Source organism: Balaenoptera physalus, assembly GCF_965194825.1.
Source record: "Balaenoptera physalus genome assembly, chromosome: 10".
Taxonomy (NCBI): domain Eukaryota; kingdom Metazoa; phylum Chordata; class Mammalia; order Artiodactyla; family Balaenopteridae; genus Balaenoptera; species Balaenoptera physalus.
This window is the reverse complement of record NC_138889.1, coordinates 70075814-70089842: the sequence shown is the minus strand read 5'-3', so window position 1 is coordinate 70089842 and position 14029 is coordinate 70075814. Positions and strand designations below refer to the sequence as shown.

At 51.3% G+C, this 14029-nt stretch overlaps 2 long non-coding RNA genes across 2 annotated transcripts in view; both read left to right on the top strand.

Annotated features, from left to right (window-relative positions):
• LOC309667519 overlaps nt 1–3616 on the top strand; it is a 373680-nt gene extending 370064 nt beyond the window's left edge. The window contains exon 4 of the long non-coding RNA XR_014267798.1: nt 1871–3616. This is a non-coding gene — a long non-coding RNA (uncharacterized lncRNA). The remainder of the gene's footprint in view (nt 1–1870) is intronic.
• LOC309667525 overlaps nt 1–14029 on the top strand; it is a 616044-nt gene that overhangs the window by 513048 nt on the left and 88967 nt on the right. The window lies entirely within an intron of this gene.

Here is a 14029-nt window from a genome sequence, read left to right as displayed (position 1 = left end):
GAGATTTCAGACAGCCACTCTAGAAGCGGCTGTTAAGAAGATTCACACTCTAATTTTCTGTCACAGCTTGAAACAGCGAAGTGTATTAAAATGTGCCCCATTGGTTAACGTGGGTTCGATTAGATGAAGCCTGCCAATTTGGAAGGAGGGCAAATATTCCTTGGTGGCCATCTTCACTGCTGCCCAGGCCTGTACAGACTGGGTGGGGAACCGAATCAGAGAAAACCTATATGTGAGGTTCTGGCACAATCCAAGCACAAGTAAGACCAGGGGATTAGCCTTCCTGGATGAATCATTATTTCCGAATTAGGAGAAAGGCACACGTGGAAGGGAGGCAGGGGAATGGAAGTCTTTCTAAGAAGTCTCTGCTGTCAGAGGCTCGATGCTCAAATGAGCTCCATGCAAATGAAAACCAGTCCCAACGGCATCTTGAGCCAAAGACAATTCTTGGTTGGGGTTGAAGAAATGTCAGATAAATAGTTTCTCCTTGCTTCTCAGCAGGCCCCGGCTATCACTGCAATCCAGATCTGGCCTCTGAGCAGTTCTGGCAGGTTTATCTTGGACCAGCTGCTGTGATGAAATCGCAGTAATTCCAGGTTTCCCTCAAATCTGGACTGAGCCAAAGGCAGTCTGGGCTTCTAGCATCCGGCTTACTTCATTGCCCTCTCTCCAGTGCCTCCTCAACTTTCAAGCTTTTGATTTAAAAAAAAAAAAAACCGAGATAGGGATGGTGGAGGAAACCCTTCCAGTGCAGCCCAGAAATCTGGAAAATGTCTATTTCAGGTTAGTTCAAGAAACCTATATGGAACACTAGTGAGTCTGTTTAGGTGGGCTACATGGTGTGATGCTGACTGACATGGACTATGTATCTGACAATATGCCAGGCTATGTACCAGTCCCCCTGTGCAAAAGATCTCATTTAATCCACCAACAGCACTGTGAAGTAGGAACTATTATCCCTATTTTACAAAAGAGGAAATTGGGTCTCAGGAGAGTTACTTTAGATCTCAGAGCGGTGAATAGAAGTATGTGGATTGGAACCTGACTGTAGCCTGAATCTCAGGCCTCTGATTGTTCTCACTATGTTACAACACTGGCCATAAGCAAGAAGGTCTTATTTAGCATCCAGGAAAAGAGACTGAGACAAGAAAAACTAAGGTGAACAAAAGAGGGGAAACTGGAACTCAGGTGAGAGAAGGTAGAAGTAGGTGGGTAGAGCATGTGATAAAAATGACAGAGGCTAGGCCCACATTCACCCCGAGCCCAACCTCTGAAGACCTTGTGAGCCCTGGGAGACCAGTGGGAGGTTATTGACCAAATTTCCCCAGAAAGCACTTATTTAAGGAGAAGAACTTTGAGCAACTGGCACAGAGCCTGAAGGGTTCTGAGAAGCGGCCCATTGCTCTTTGCCCCCGAGGGAGAGGAGAAAGCTTCCTGGGTGCATCCAACGTAGAAATACGTCTGTGCTCTAAGGAGTTCAGATGCCAGACACGACGGCCCAGGGCACCGAGAGACCTGCAGTGGGATTCACTGGGGTTTAGGGAGCGATGTTTATGGAATTTCTTATAATCCCTTTCAAACCGACTTCCTGGGCCAGATGGGTGGCTGAGTGCCTACTCCTGGGATTCTGGGCTCCCAGGAGGATGGCAGCAGATCTGTTTTAAGGCACAAAGCATCCTCAATCCAGAGAGGGAGATGGACTCTGGGCAGAGTATACCCCAGTAACATCCAGCAGTGTGTGCTGGTGAAGAGAGAAGCATGGGTTCATAGCGGACCCAGTGGGATCCTGAAGCACATGACATGTCAAGAAGGACACTTCTGAGCAAAGCTGGCCAACAAATGTCTTTCATTTTCTCCTGTGGCATCTTAGAGCGTGTTCCCTGGATCATCCTGAGGCAGTTCTAGAAGGCCCAGAGGTACCAGAGGCTGGTGGTAAAAGTGGGGGAACTGCTGGATTCCAGAAATGACTCACCAGTGATTCTGACCTGAGGAAAATCTGTTGTCTAGAGAGCAAAGAGAGAAGAAGCACCCCACGTCCCTGACTGTGGGTTCTCCCTGACATGTCTCCAGCTGAGGGAGGGGAGACATTTGAATCTTCCAACTGTTTTGCTGGAATCTTTATGTGAGGCATTAAGAGTCAGAAGAAAATGGCAAAACTGCTCAACTTTGCATCTCTTGGAAGGGGAAGGGCAATCCCTACTGAGTAGATCAAAAAAGACCAGGAGAGATAAGCAAAAATTGGCCTTATGACAATAACTTTTGAGACCTACATACCCACATGCTAGTTTAACTTTATACATTTTTTAATTGGTAAGCTAGAACATCAGTAGGGCGAGGGTCACAGAGAACACGACTGACAGAAAGAGAGTGGTCTCTGAATTAGGCAGACCCGAGTTTGTCCTTGTGTCTGACGCCCACGAACCCTGAGACTTTGGGCAAGTTACTTCCTGCCCTACAGTGTCAATTATTTGTTAAATGGGGTACAAAAAAATACCCTGAATCTTGACATGAATGTTATATATTTCCAAAACTTGTAGCACATTATGTGTGCTTAAGTAAATGTTAGTAAATAATAACAACAATAAAAATAATAATAACCCAAAGGTACCAGATTGTAAGCTCAAGGGTAAAGACTCTGCCTTGTTCATCTCTGTACCGCCATCACCCTACAAACTTCTTGGCACATAGTAGGCAACCCCTAAATGTCTGTTGCATTAAATCCAGCTGGTTTGTTGAGCACCACCTATCTGAAAAGCATTGTTCTGGATACGCTTGGGGTTACAGAAGTGAGTGAGAGGCTGGGTAAAATCCAACAGACAAGGATTCAAGTCATTGAGTTCTTCTCAATGTCATTTTTTTTTTTTCCCCTAAAGCCAGAGAAAATAGCATTTACCAGCACCAGAGATAGTTGGTCAGCTCCGCCCAAACCATTCTCCCCTTTTTCCTTGCTGGCAGAATCCTGATTGTATTCAGGGCTCCATGCTCCCTCTCCATGACTCAGGGAGGCATAAAAAATATTCATGATTTCAGGCCAGTCATCCTGGTGATCTCACTCCCTTTGCCTGAGATTGTTTTAAGGGTGGCCGTGAGGCTCAGTCCTGGCCGAGGAGACATGCGGGAACATCACTAAGGGATGCCAGGAAAGGTGTTTTTGCTTTAAAAAAGAGGAAGAAGAAGACACATAGGGGGAAATAAATCCTGTTATGTTTGCACTGGCTTTTCTTGAGTCTGCCTGTGAGGTCTGGAACGGAGGCAGCCGTCTCAGGCCCATGTGGAGAAACACTGACCGCTGAGGATGGCAGCAATGAACCCCAGAAAGAACCTGTGTCCTTGATGACATCACAAAACCACCGAATTAACCAGCCCTGGAATTCTTGTTACATACAATAGATGAAGTTTCCTTTTGATTTAGGCCAGTCAGGTCAGAACTTATGCTTTCTCTAGTTGCAGGCGACCTATGTGATACACTCCTTCACGGGTTTGTTAATGTTGGTTCTCCTCCCTTCCCCTTCCCGGAAACAGGACGTCCATCTGCCAGGAATATTGTGGGAGGGCTTCCTGCCTTGTGTGGGAAATGCTGCAGGTCCTTTCAAACTCTGAATTCTTTTCTCCTGTGCTCTTCAGAGAGAAACTCTGAAAAGCCATTGGAGGGAGTTCCTTAGGGAAACAAGGGAGGTGGGTGGGCGGGGGCACTAGAAAGAGTGCAGGACTTGGAGGAAGAAATCCTGACCTTGATCCTGGAGATTCCATTGCCAGCTCTGCAGCTCTTGCTGAATCACATAAGCTCTCAGAACCTCAGTTTTCTTACCTACAAAATGGGGATATAAGGAGCTGCTACCTCAGGATAAGGATTAAATGAAAAAATGTCAAAGTGCTTTACAATGTGAACTCCTCTTTATACAAAATCTAAAAAAAGCCTCAAAGAGCAGAAAAGGAAGACTTTCATTTACCTTACTAGAAATATATAGAAAAATGAAATATATAGATATTTGTTGGGAAACAAAAATTGGGGAGAAAGTGGTGGTCTTCTCTAGGATGGATTTCATGCCCTCTCCCTCACCAGCTTTCCTAAATAATACAACTCTTTCTAAGTGGTTTAAAGAGCAGAGTAGCTGAGAGCAGCGGGGAAAAGAGAAGTCCCTTGGACAGTGGCCTGCAGCCCTGCTGCTATGAACTATTAATAGCCTATAAACACTTGGAGCAGAGCCCCAGCCTCTCCCACCCTGGGGACAGTGGAGGGGTCAGAGCACTGCCTGATATGGTCTTAGAATACTGGTGATCCCCGGAATTCTCCCAGCTAGGGAACTTTTTCCTGCTGGGCTGGGCCTGGCTGGGCTTCCTCCTGAAAAGCTCCCAGCCTGAGCTGCTAGGTTCATGTTCGGCAAGCATTGATTGACCTCATTCTGGGTGCTCAGGGCACACAAGCTGCCTTGACACACATGATCTCATTGCATACCCCCTCCCCCCCAGCAATGAGCAAAGCTGTTCTCCAGTAACAGAACCCAGCTCAGAGAGTGGTCATGTCCCGTTCAAAGTCATTCAGAAAGGAAATTTGGTTCTAGAACCCAACCTGCCTGTCTCCAAGCCAGTGCTCTAACATTTATATTACACTGTGAAGTCTGAAGACTTCTGGGCCTTCAACAAGACCATCCAAGTCCTCTGATCATACTGGCAAGAAGCATAAGGAGCCTGGGGGTAAAGTGAGCAAGAGAGTAGGGACAAAGCCACCTGGCACCTGGACTCTGTGGGCCAGGGGAGCTGACATGCCCATCAGCACTGCTCTGGTGGCCAGGCTGTGACCCCAGGGAACAGGCAGGGCCCCTCTTTCCCTCTCCTTGCATGGTCACACCTGATCTTATCACTTCTGAGCTTAGAGAAACTGGGAGACCCTCTCTCTCTCCTGAACACGGGACAAAGACAGTCCCTTAGCTTGACATTCAAGGTCTTTCACGACCCAACCCCTGTCCTTCTTTCAACACTTACCCCTATTCCATGCCTTCTGTTTCCTATCACTCAGACCTATTTACAAGTCTGAGGATAACCATTTTGAGGGTAAAGATGTGTCTTATGCCTTTCTGAACCCCCAGAGCCCAGCCTAGCATCTGGAGGAGCTGTGATGCTCAGGGACTACAGCAAAAGCTGTCTGCCTTGTTAACTGGGTCCAGACAGCTGGAGATCCTGGGCCTGGGATGCTTGGCTTTCTCTCCTTTAAGATGTGCTGGGGCCTGGGGTCTCGGTTCTTTCTGGGGCATTGGGTGCAGACTGCTTCCAGAAGTCCTTCTCCAGTAGGCTGGGTACAAATATTAGACCATGGGTGTTGTTTTCTTGGGTCTGGATGGCAGTACATCCCACGGGGGAATGAAAGCATGATCATTCACTGAGTGCTGGTGAGGGGCCAGGAATTGTGCTGGGAGCTGGTGTCCCAGGAAGCACGTCCAGAGAGAAGCCAGTCTGCCTAAGAGATCATTTTTTTCCAACGAAGACTGGGAATTGGGGAGCTTCTTCAGTTGGCCTATCCTGAGAACTAGGATCACTAAGCTTATAGACAGAGTCTACCTAGGTTGGCTTCCCTCATCACCAATACCTGGAGCTCTTGTGAGCATAACAGAAGGGTTTGCTGGGGATGACTGATCCCACACTCTACAATGAGAACCTTACCCAGTTTGTACACCATGGGTCGGGGGAGGTCTGAGAGTTACGGGGGGAGTTATCTCTGCCCTGACTCAGGCAGGAGTCCTCTCATTCCAGCTTCTGTATTCCCTGCCTGGGACCTCACTGCCGAGTTTCACTGGATGCCCCTTCCATGGACCTGCGGGGAATTCTCAGCATCTACAGTGGTTCAGTTGGCTGTGAGCACAGTCTTGGTGAATTAGCTATCTTGGAGGTTACGTCTGTCTAATTGGTTTGCCCTACTAGTATCACCGCAAATCCCCAAATGACTTCTCTCCCTATGACCTTGGTACTCAGAGTTCTGGGGCCTGGATGTCTGTTCTCCATACCAATCAGCATAAACTCCCTCCTGCCCTGAGGCAGGGAAGAGTTAGCCCTCCCTCTGCCTTTGATGGGAGAGTCATTTTCCCGCTGGGCACTTCCACCTACAGGAGAGCAGAGAACTCGGGACACTCCCCCTTGATCTTCCGCACCCTTGGGTGAGTACTTTTCCACATTCCATGCACTCTTTCGGAGTCATCATGGAAACTCTGTGAAGTGGAGATTATCATCACTCCTCTTCTGCTGTTTCTGAGAAAAAGAGACTCAAGGAGAAGCCGCAACTAGTGGCACAGTGGGAATTGCACCCAGAACTGCTGGCTCTGCATCCAGGCGTGCTTCCTCAGTACCCGATTCACGTCCCTCATGCAACTAACAGGGAGCTGGCGCCTCACACAGAGACAGCACACGCCCAAGGGTTTATCCTAAATGCCTATCCCAACCACCAGGGCACCTGGAAACCGCAGGATGCCCTTTGAAGGAGTATGTGTTCACCAAGACTTGATGAGCCAGCTGCCGGAGGACCTGAAGCTTTGGCTGGTATGTGCTTTGGACCACGTTCTACCCTGAGGCTGAGTCATCTCTGGACATTGACGTTGGGTCACTCTATGGTCTCATATTACCTGTCTTAAAGCATTTTGGGGTTCTTTCAGACCTTCCCCAGCCCTCCTTTAGGGGGACTGGTTTCATAGGCAACCCATTTCCTGAGACAAGCCAAGCTCACTTGCTTTTTCACTTTTATTTTCACCATTTCACACTAAGTCTGTGCCATTTTCTTCCATGTCCTGTGTCCCTAAGAAAGGAAAGTAAAGAGCTCCTATTTAATGAGAACAAACTGTATGCCAGGCATTGTGACATATCATCTCTTTGAATTTAATCTTTATAACAAGGCTGTGAGAGTTTACTCCCATTTTTACAGTTCAGGATAGTGTCTTTCTTTAGTACTGTTCCTTACCTAATAAGTGGCAAAACCAGAATTTGAACCTGGGCCTTTTAACTACTCCTTTTACGTATACCCATTGTCTCCTGAGGAAGTTGGTGCCAACTGTGGTGGCCACTTAAATTTAAACTCAAGTTTGAACTCTGGGTCTCCAGACTGGCTCTGTGAGCTTCCACAGACTTTTCTGTCCCAGGTGCCCTTCTCAGTCCTTCCTTCTAGTGGTTTCATTTGCTGAGAATCCTAGGCTCTGAGAGCTGAGCGGGACTTCAGAAGTGCCCCAGTACCCCACCTGCCCGATCCTCACAGCCTCCTTGGAGGTTAGCAGGACAGATATGGTTTCCTCCTTTTTTGGATGAGGAAATGTTTTCAGAGAGGATGTGCTGGATCGTCTCTGTCTGCCCCTCCAGGCCTGCTTCTAAACTTTGTTCACGCTTCTCTGTGCCCCCAGGAGACGGCAACAGCTGGGCTCCCCTGGCCTCCGGCAGGAGACTCGAGGGCCGGAGGAGAAAGTGGGGGTGTTCAGCTGCCTGCTCCTCCCTGCCTGGCCTTGGTTTGGCAGCAGTGAGTAGGTTCCTCCACCAAAAGCCACGGCTCCTGTCTGGCGGCCCTTTCTTGCAGCTATAGATTTTGTTGGGTCCCTGTAAGGGCCCTACTCCTGGCCCTGGCGTGGTACCAGGTCCCCAGTGCTGCTGTCTCCAGCACTTCATTGTCCCTCATTGCTCCCTCAGCCCTGCCCCCAGCTTTGAAAACAGTGACTTCATTAAACTCTCACTGCTGCTGAGTGCCCCGTGCATTTTCTGCAGGGACTCACCTGAGACAGAGGTGCCGCAACTTGCCCAAGGTCTCCCAGCATCTCAGGCGTGGAGCTGGCTCTTGAACACGGGTCTCAGGACTCCTTGCCTGATGACACATCTCACGTGTTACCTGGACTGGCCCTGCTCTGCAGCCCCGATGCTTCTGTACCAGGCTGAGCACCTTTATAGCTCGTCTCTTGTATGCATTCCTGGGGTACACCCCTGCCTACCCTGGGTCACTTTTCAGGGACTGATTACTCTTGGCTTTTCTCAGGCAAACGTTGCTGAGTGCATGAGCACCTCTGGGTCCAGGACCCCTTATTTCTTGCCCTGGCTGGCCCCACCTCTCCAGGGCTCTCATTGCTGATCCAGATGCAGTTCAGTCCTTGGGCCTAGAGGTCAGGGCCCAGCCCTGAGACCTTGTGTGGCCTGGGGCTCAGCCCTGAACTCCAGGGATTTCCCTGAAGCTCCCAGTCTGCCAAGCTCCTGGTCACTAGCTGGGTAGGTGGCCAGAATCTCCACCCTCTGCCTGATGTTGGATATTGGACACCACGTCTGCCTGTGGGGCTGGCCCTTCCCAGGTCCACCCCGTCTAAACCTTGTCTGAGCTTCAGCAGCCGTATAGTGCCACCTCCTCTGACCACCCTCCATCGTCAGCCTCCAACACCCTCCATCGGTGGCCGAGTGCTGGAAACGCTATCCCTTTGAGGAGACCACAACCAGTGGCCAGATTTGGGGGCACAGATACTGACATCCCTACCCCTAACCCCTGGGGAAGGGAGCCAAGGCTGGGCATGATGTCAGGACCTCAGTCAAGCGGGTTGAACTCATGATCGGCCGTACTTTCTTTGGGAAATACGAGAGCCAGGAAAGGAAACTGGGGCAGAAACGCAGGTGTGTTGGGGAACGGCGAGAGGCCGCTGCTCAGACTCGCAGCCTCTTAGGCCTCAGCCACTCAGGCTCATAGGCGTGAGGAAGGTAACATCGCTGGGGCGCTGAGGGGCCCTCTGTGGGCTCAGGGCCTGAAAGGAGACTGACCTTGCAGGTAGAGGCCGCATGGCCTGAGGTGCACAGGGTCGGGGTGTGTGTGTACATGCAGGAGCGGTGCAGGGGCGCCCACAGGAACTGGTGGGCCTGCCCCTGGTTTTCTGGCCATTTCCCTTTCTTGCCTGTGCAGAGGTAAGCCTTCCCTTTTCTCTCCTGGCTGGTTTGTCAGGAGGCTTTTATCCTCCCCCCCTTCCCCGTTGTACATCGTCTTGGACATACAACCTGCTGCCTCCTCAATGAGCCATGTCCTGAGTCACAGCAATTCTGACTCAGCCTAGTGTATAGAGCACGAGTGTGACACATTTCTGTCACCTTTGGGGACATCCCTGGGGAGCAGCAGGGGATTTGGCTTAACTCCTGATTCTGCAAGCTCTGGCATTCCTGGGGTGGAAGGCCAACCTGACAGGGCTGCCCTGAGGAGTAAGTGGGAACTTGATCTGCAAAAGGAGTGACTACACGTGGGCCACATTCAGGTCAGGACCCGCTGAGGCCTGGAGCACAGCCTCGTCCACAAAGCGCCTCCCCGGGCCATCCTCACCCAGAGGCAGCAGGGGATGGGACCCACGAGGGTCTCGTATGTGTCATAAACAACCCATTTTCTCCCAAAGAGCTAGCGGCACTGTGACTCGTGCACAGAATCCGGGCTGGGGAGTCGTGCAGACCTGGGTTGGAATTTGGCTCCACCATCTCCAAGCCATGCAACCTCAGGCAACTCATTTATAACATCTGTGAAAAGTGAAGCTGATGACATGTCCCTCACAGGGGTGCTGTGAAGATTAGGGGAAATGCTTATATACAGAGTAGGTATTCAAATGTATGGTCAGGCCGCTCAAGATGGCTGTTCTCTTGCTCTTTGTACATCCCCTGCTTGACCTACCCTTGCTTCACCTCCGCCCTACTGACATGAACGTGCTTGCTCCCTGCCCCTTTGGCCAGAACAGCTGCACCTGCGAGTTTATTAAAGGAAAACATCTGCTCTCCTGACGGTCATTAACCTGAGGGGCTGTGAGGGGCGTGCCCCTGCTGCTGGTTTCCCTGGTAGCCAATGAGCCAACCCGATGTTAATTCCCCCTATAAATGGTAGCCTCCATCTTCCCCTGGGTGGTGAGGAGTGCTGTCACGTCTTCCCTGCTATCTGGCGCACATGGTGGGGTGTTGCTTTAGATATGTAAGATCTCCCTATCCGTTAAACCACTGATGGCTCTGTCGCTGTTTCTGGGCCAGTTAGTTGTGTCGAGGCTGGGCAACTACAAGCCTTGCAGGCCTATGGGGTGTAGCCCCACATCAAACATGTCAGGAATTTTAGTATCATCCCACAAAGGTGGAGGGCAATGGGGCCAGCTTTGCCACCAGTCAGCTCTGCAGCCCCGGGCAGGCTGTTTCCACGGGTGGGATGGTGGGGCTGGTGAGATTATGTCTCGGGGCTCCCAGCATCCAGACCCCATGACTCTTCCTTCCCTTTCCAGGCTCTACATTTCAGCTTCCTGGGAAGCAGGCTCTGAGATGGAGGTTTGCCAACACCAGGCAGACAGGGGAGTGGGGAACAAGATCCACCTGTTGGGAGCACTGATCACAGGGCCAACAGCTGTGAGGGCTGGCAGGAGCCGGCGGGAGGAAAGGTGAACGCTGAGGCAGCCGCAACTCTCACCGGGAGCTCCGAAGCCGGGCCGGCTGCGCAGAGAGGTCCTGGACAGAAACAAGGTACTGGCCTTGGTGCCCACGTGGACTGGTGATTGGGTCTCCAGGGGAGGCCGTGTAGAATTGGACCCAGCCGCCTCCTTGGCTGAGGCCGTTGGCCGTGTGGGAGACAGCTATGGCGGGAGGGGGACGGAGGAGTTACGGGGGAATGAGAGCTTGGGTCCTAAGGGGAATCTGGGTGGGCACCCTAGCCTCCACAGTGAAACCCTTCCCACCTCCAGACTTTTCTTTCCTTTTACATATTTATTATATTTATTTGGCTGCGCCAGGTCTTAGTTGCGGCACATAGGATCTTCCTTGCCCTGTGCGGGATCTTCCTTGCCGCATGCGAACTCTTAGTTGCGGCATGCATGAGGGATCTAGTTCCCTGACCAGGGATCGAGCCCGGGCCCCCTGCACTGGGAGCACGGAGTCTCAGCCACTGGACCACCAGGGAAGTCCCCCTCCAGACTTTTCTAGAGGAGAGACTTGGTCTGCTGGCTTCTTTGTCTCAAGCCTGGCCTTCCCTAGCGGAGGAAAATCTGTGTCTGTCCATGAACACTTGCCCTCTGCCCGGGGCTGCCAGAAATTCTGAAGGCAAAAGCTGAGGAATTTGAAGCATTTATGACTTAGCGGGATTGTTCCCAAACTGGAGGCTTCTCTATAAAGAGCCTTCTGGATTTCATTGTGGTTGCTTCTCAGCTCTTAGAACCTGGCCAAGGGCTCCCTGGGTCTCACTTTTCAGGCTGCCCTCTGGCTGCAGGGTCTGCAGGTCTCTGCAAGGTTGGCTGGGTAACACATGGGTGTTTGCAAACCTTGTTGCCTGCCCAGAGGTAAAAAGCACAGAAGCTGGGGGCAGACGGTTCTAAAGGGTCATCTTATCCATACCACTTAACCTCCCTGGGTTTGTTGGCTCATCTCCCACGTGGCTTGGTGCTACCCTCAGAACCCGGGGTAGTGGCTTTTCCAGAGGAGAACAATAGTTCCACCTGAGCAGAACAACGTGCTTTCTTCTAGTAGATGTTTCCTTCTCTCAAGTGTGAATGGTAGTTACTATCTTCTGACAGATTCTGCCTTCTGCCCCTACTCCCAGTTGCAGCTAATTGGCCCAGGAGTAGGTATCTGAGCTAAACAGGGCCAGTGATTAGCATTCATGCACCTATTTGGAGACTTGTGTTGGTATCCAAGTTGTAAACTCTGTGCAGCATTGCAATGGCAAAGAGCTTTCCTTTCCTACCTCCCTCCCACTCCACTGCAGACATCGCTGGTCAATCTAAGGAGGAAGAGTGCTGGATTGATTAGTAATGTCTGCCGTAGGTATGTGAGGGGCAGAGTGAGCATGCTGCTTTTGGCCTACCCTGGTCTTCTGCTTGTAGGAATAACAATAGTAAGAACTTCACATCCACCTTGGCGCTCTCGGCTTCACCAAATGTCCGTAGCTACACTCATTCAGTCGTCCTGACAAGCACTGGGTTATAGAATGGTCCTGCTGGGTCTGGGATGGTTACTCTCATAGTTGAAACACAGCCTCAGAAGGGAGGCCTGAAGAGGGTGAGGTGAGAAGGAGACACCTTCTGAGTCAGGCAAGCAGAACCAAGCCCAATACTCAATGTGTGACAACCCCCCTTTACATCTCACTGCAGAAAAAGAGGCTCAAAGAGGTAAAGGGACTTACCCAGTGACACACAGCTAGCAAGTGCAGGGCTTGAATCCAGGTCCTTTGCTCTAAACAGAAGTTTTCAGGGGTTCTGGCTGCACCTAGTGCTTGTGCCCTCTCTCCTGGGTTTGTCCTGGTTCGTGTAAGTTGACTCCCTGACCCATCGGGAAAATCTATCTAAGAGGAGGAAAAGATGGCTGCTGTGTGTGGCTTTCTTTGTCCCCTAGAAATCCATTCTGAAATGTGATCTCATAGACTTATTGTAACTATGCATCTGTGTGGCACCTTTAACTTTCTGAACTGCATTTATGTGGGCAGGACCAGTGTGAGTAATCCTGGGTCGTGAGTGGAGGAAGCGGAGACTTTCGGTGGAGCCGTTCACACATGGACGCAGGCCCTGCCAGCAGAGCCGTGCGCTCTAGGCAGGGAGGCTGGGCTGGGCCTGGACCGTGAGCCAGGACGGCTGTCATCACATTTCTTCAGTTCCCCACTGCTGGGTCCTGGGTCCACTGATATGCCCAGCCAGATGCGGGAGCCAACTCCCTGACCGGGGGAATTTGGGGAGGAAGATTGGAGAGGGTGTGGATAGGGTTCGCAGGCAGGCAGCAGCTCACCAGCCCTGGAAAGGTTTGGTTGTTAAAGACCCCATGTCTCGTTAGAGCACCTGGGCACTGTAATGGCAGCGCCCTCTTCCCTGGCTCTCTTGTCCACCTCACGGGCTTAGGCTCCTGCCTTGACCCCCGCCCTACATCGCCATTCCCCAGTGGTGCTCAGAAGGCTGGTTGGTCAGCCCCCCTCTGTGTTCTCAAGCCTTGCTTGCTGCCTGGGCTCAGCCCTACCTGCTGGAGTCCTCCTCCCCATCACTCCCTCCCCGTACACCTGCCTGAACTGGGTGGAGCCTGTGTGAGCCGCCCCTGTGGGACCTCAGCAGGTCTGGCTGCTTGCCCTGGGCCCGGCAGTGGTCAGCTGCCCCAGCCTGCCCAGACCCAGGCCCTTCCCCTCCCTCCAGCCACGTGCCTTGTGCTCAGCCTGTCTCCTGCTTTCTGCCCAAAGTCGCACAGCCCCCTGAATCCCCACTCCAGGGAAGTGACAGGCCATGTCTTTGCTGGAAAGGAAGCAAGCCTCCTTCAGGCATTTATACTTGCACCCCTTCCCAGAGCGTCCCAATAACCAAGTGTTTGGCAGAAAAGACATGGAACGTACCCTCGAAAGAACACCTTTGGAGTTTTGTTAAACCTTTCTTCATCCAATTACAGAGTTTCTTGCAGTCAGTTAAGGAAAGCCCTACCATTCCCCCTCTGCCAATCAAATAACGAAATACATAAATACATAAAAAAGTCAAGAAGAAACATAGTATTTAAGATGTTAAAAGGAACACTGTCCCACAGTTAAAGTCAAACCCCACTGGCATTGCTCTTGACCCCCGTCTCCAGCTCGTGTGCCCTGGGTTGGCCAGGATTATAAGAACATGGAGGCAGCAGGGAATTGTGGAGAGAATGGAGACTTCAGAGTACGACAGAGCTGGGTTTGAGTCCCAGCTGGTGAACCTCTGTGGACCTCTGTTTTCTCTTCTGTAAAATAAGGATAACAATAGCACCTACCTGAGAGGTTGCTGAGATGTCTGTAGGAGCCAACCCTGTGCCTGGCACATGGTTGGAGTCCAACAAGAGTTAGTTAAGTCTTTGCTTTACCACTGCAACCATCACTGAATCATGGCCTCCTGAGCAGAAAGGGGCTTGGAGCTGAGCCTTCCCAAGAGGGAGCATCTGTCCCTTGGCAGCACTCTTGGCTATGGCAAAGCACAAGTTATGTACAACACAAGCAAAGGGAGTCTGGTCCCAGAGATAAAGGGATTAGCAGGTTCCTAGCAGAGATGGCAGCTGGAGGGGGTCAAGACTGAGCAGAAGCATGGGAGACGCAGCCCAG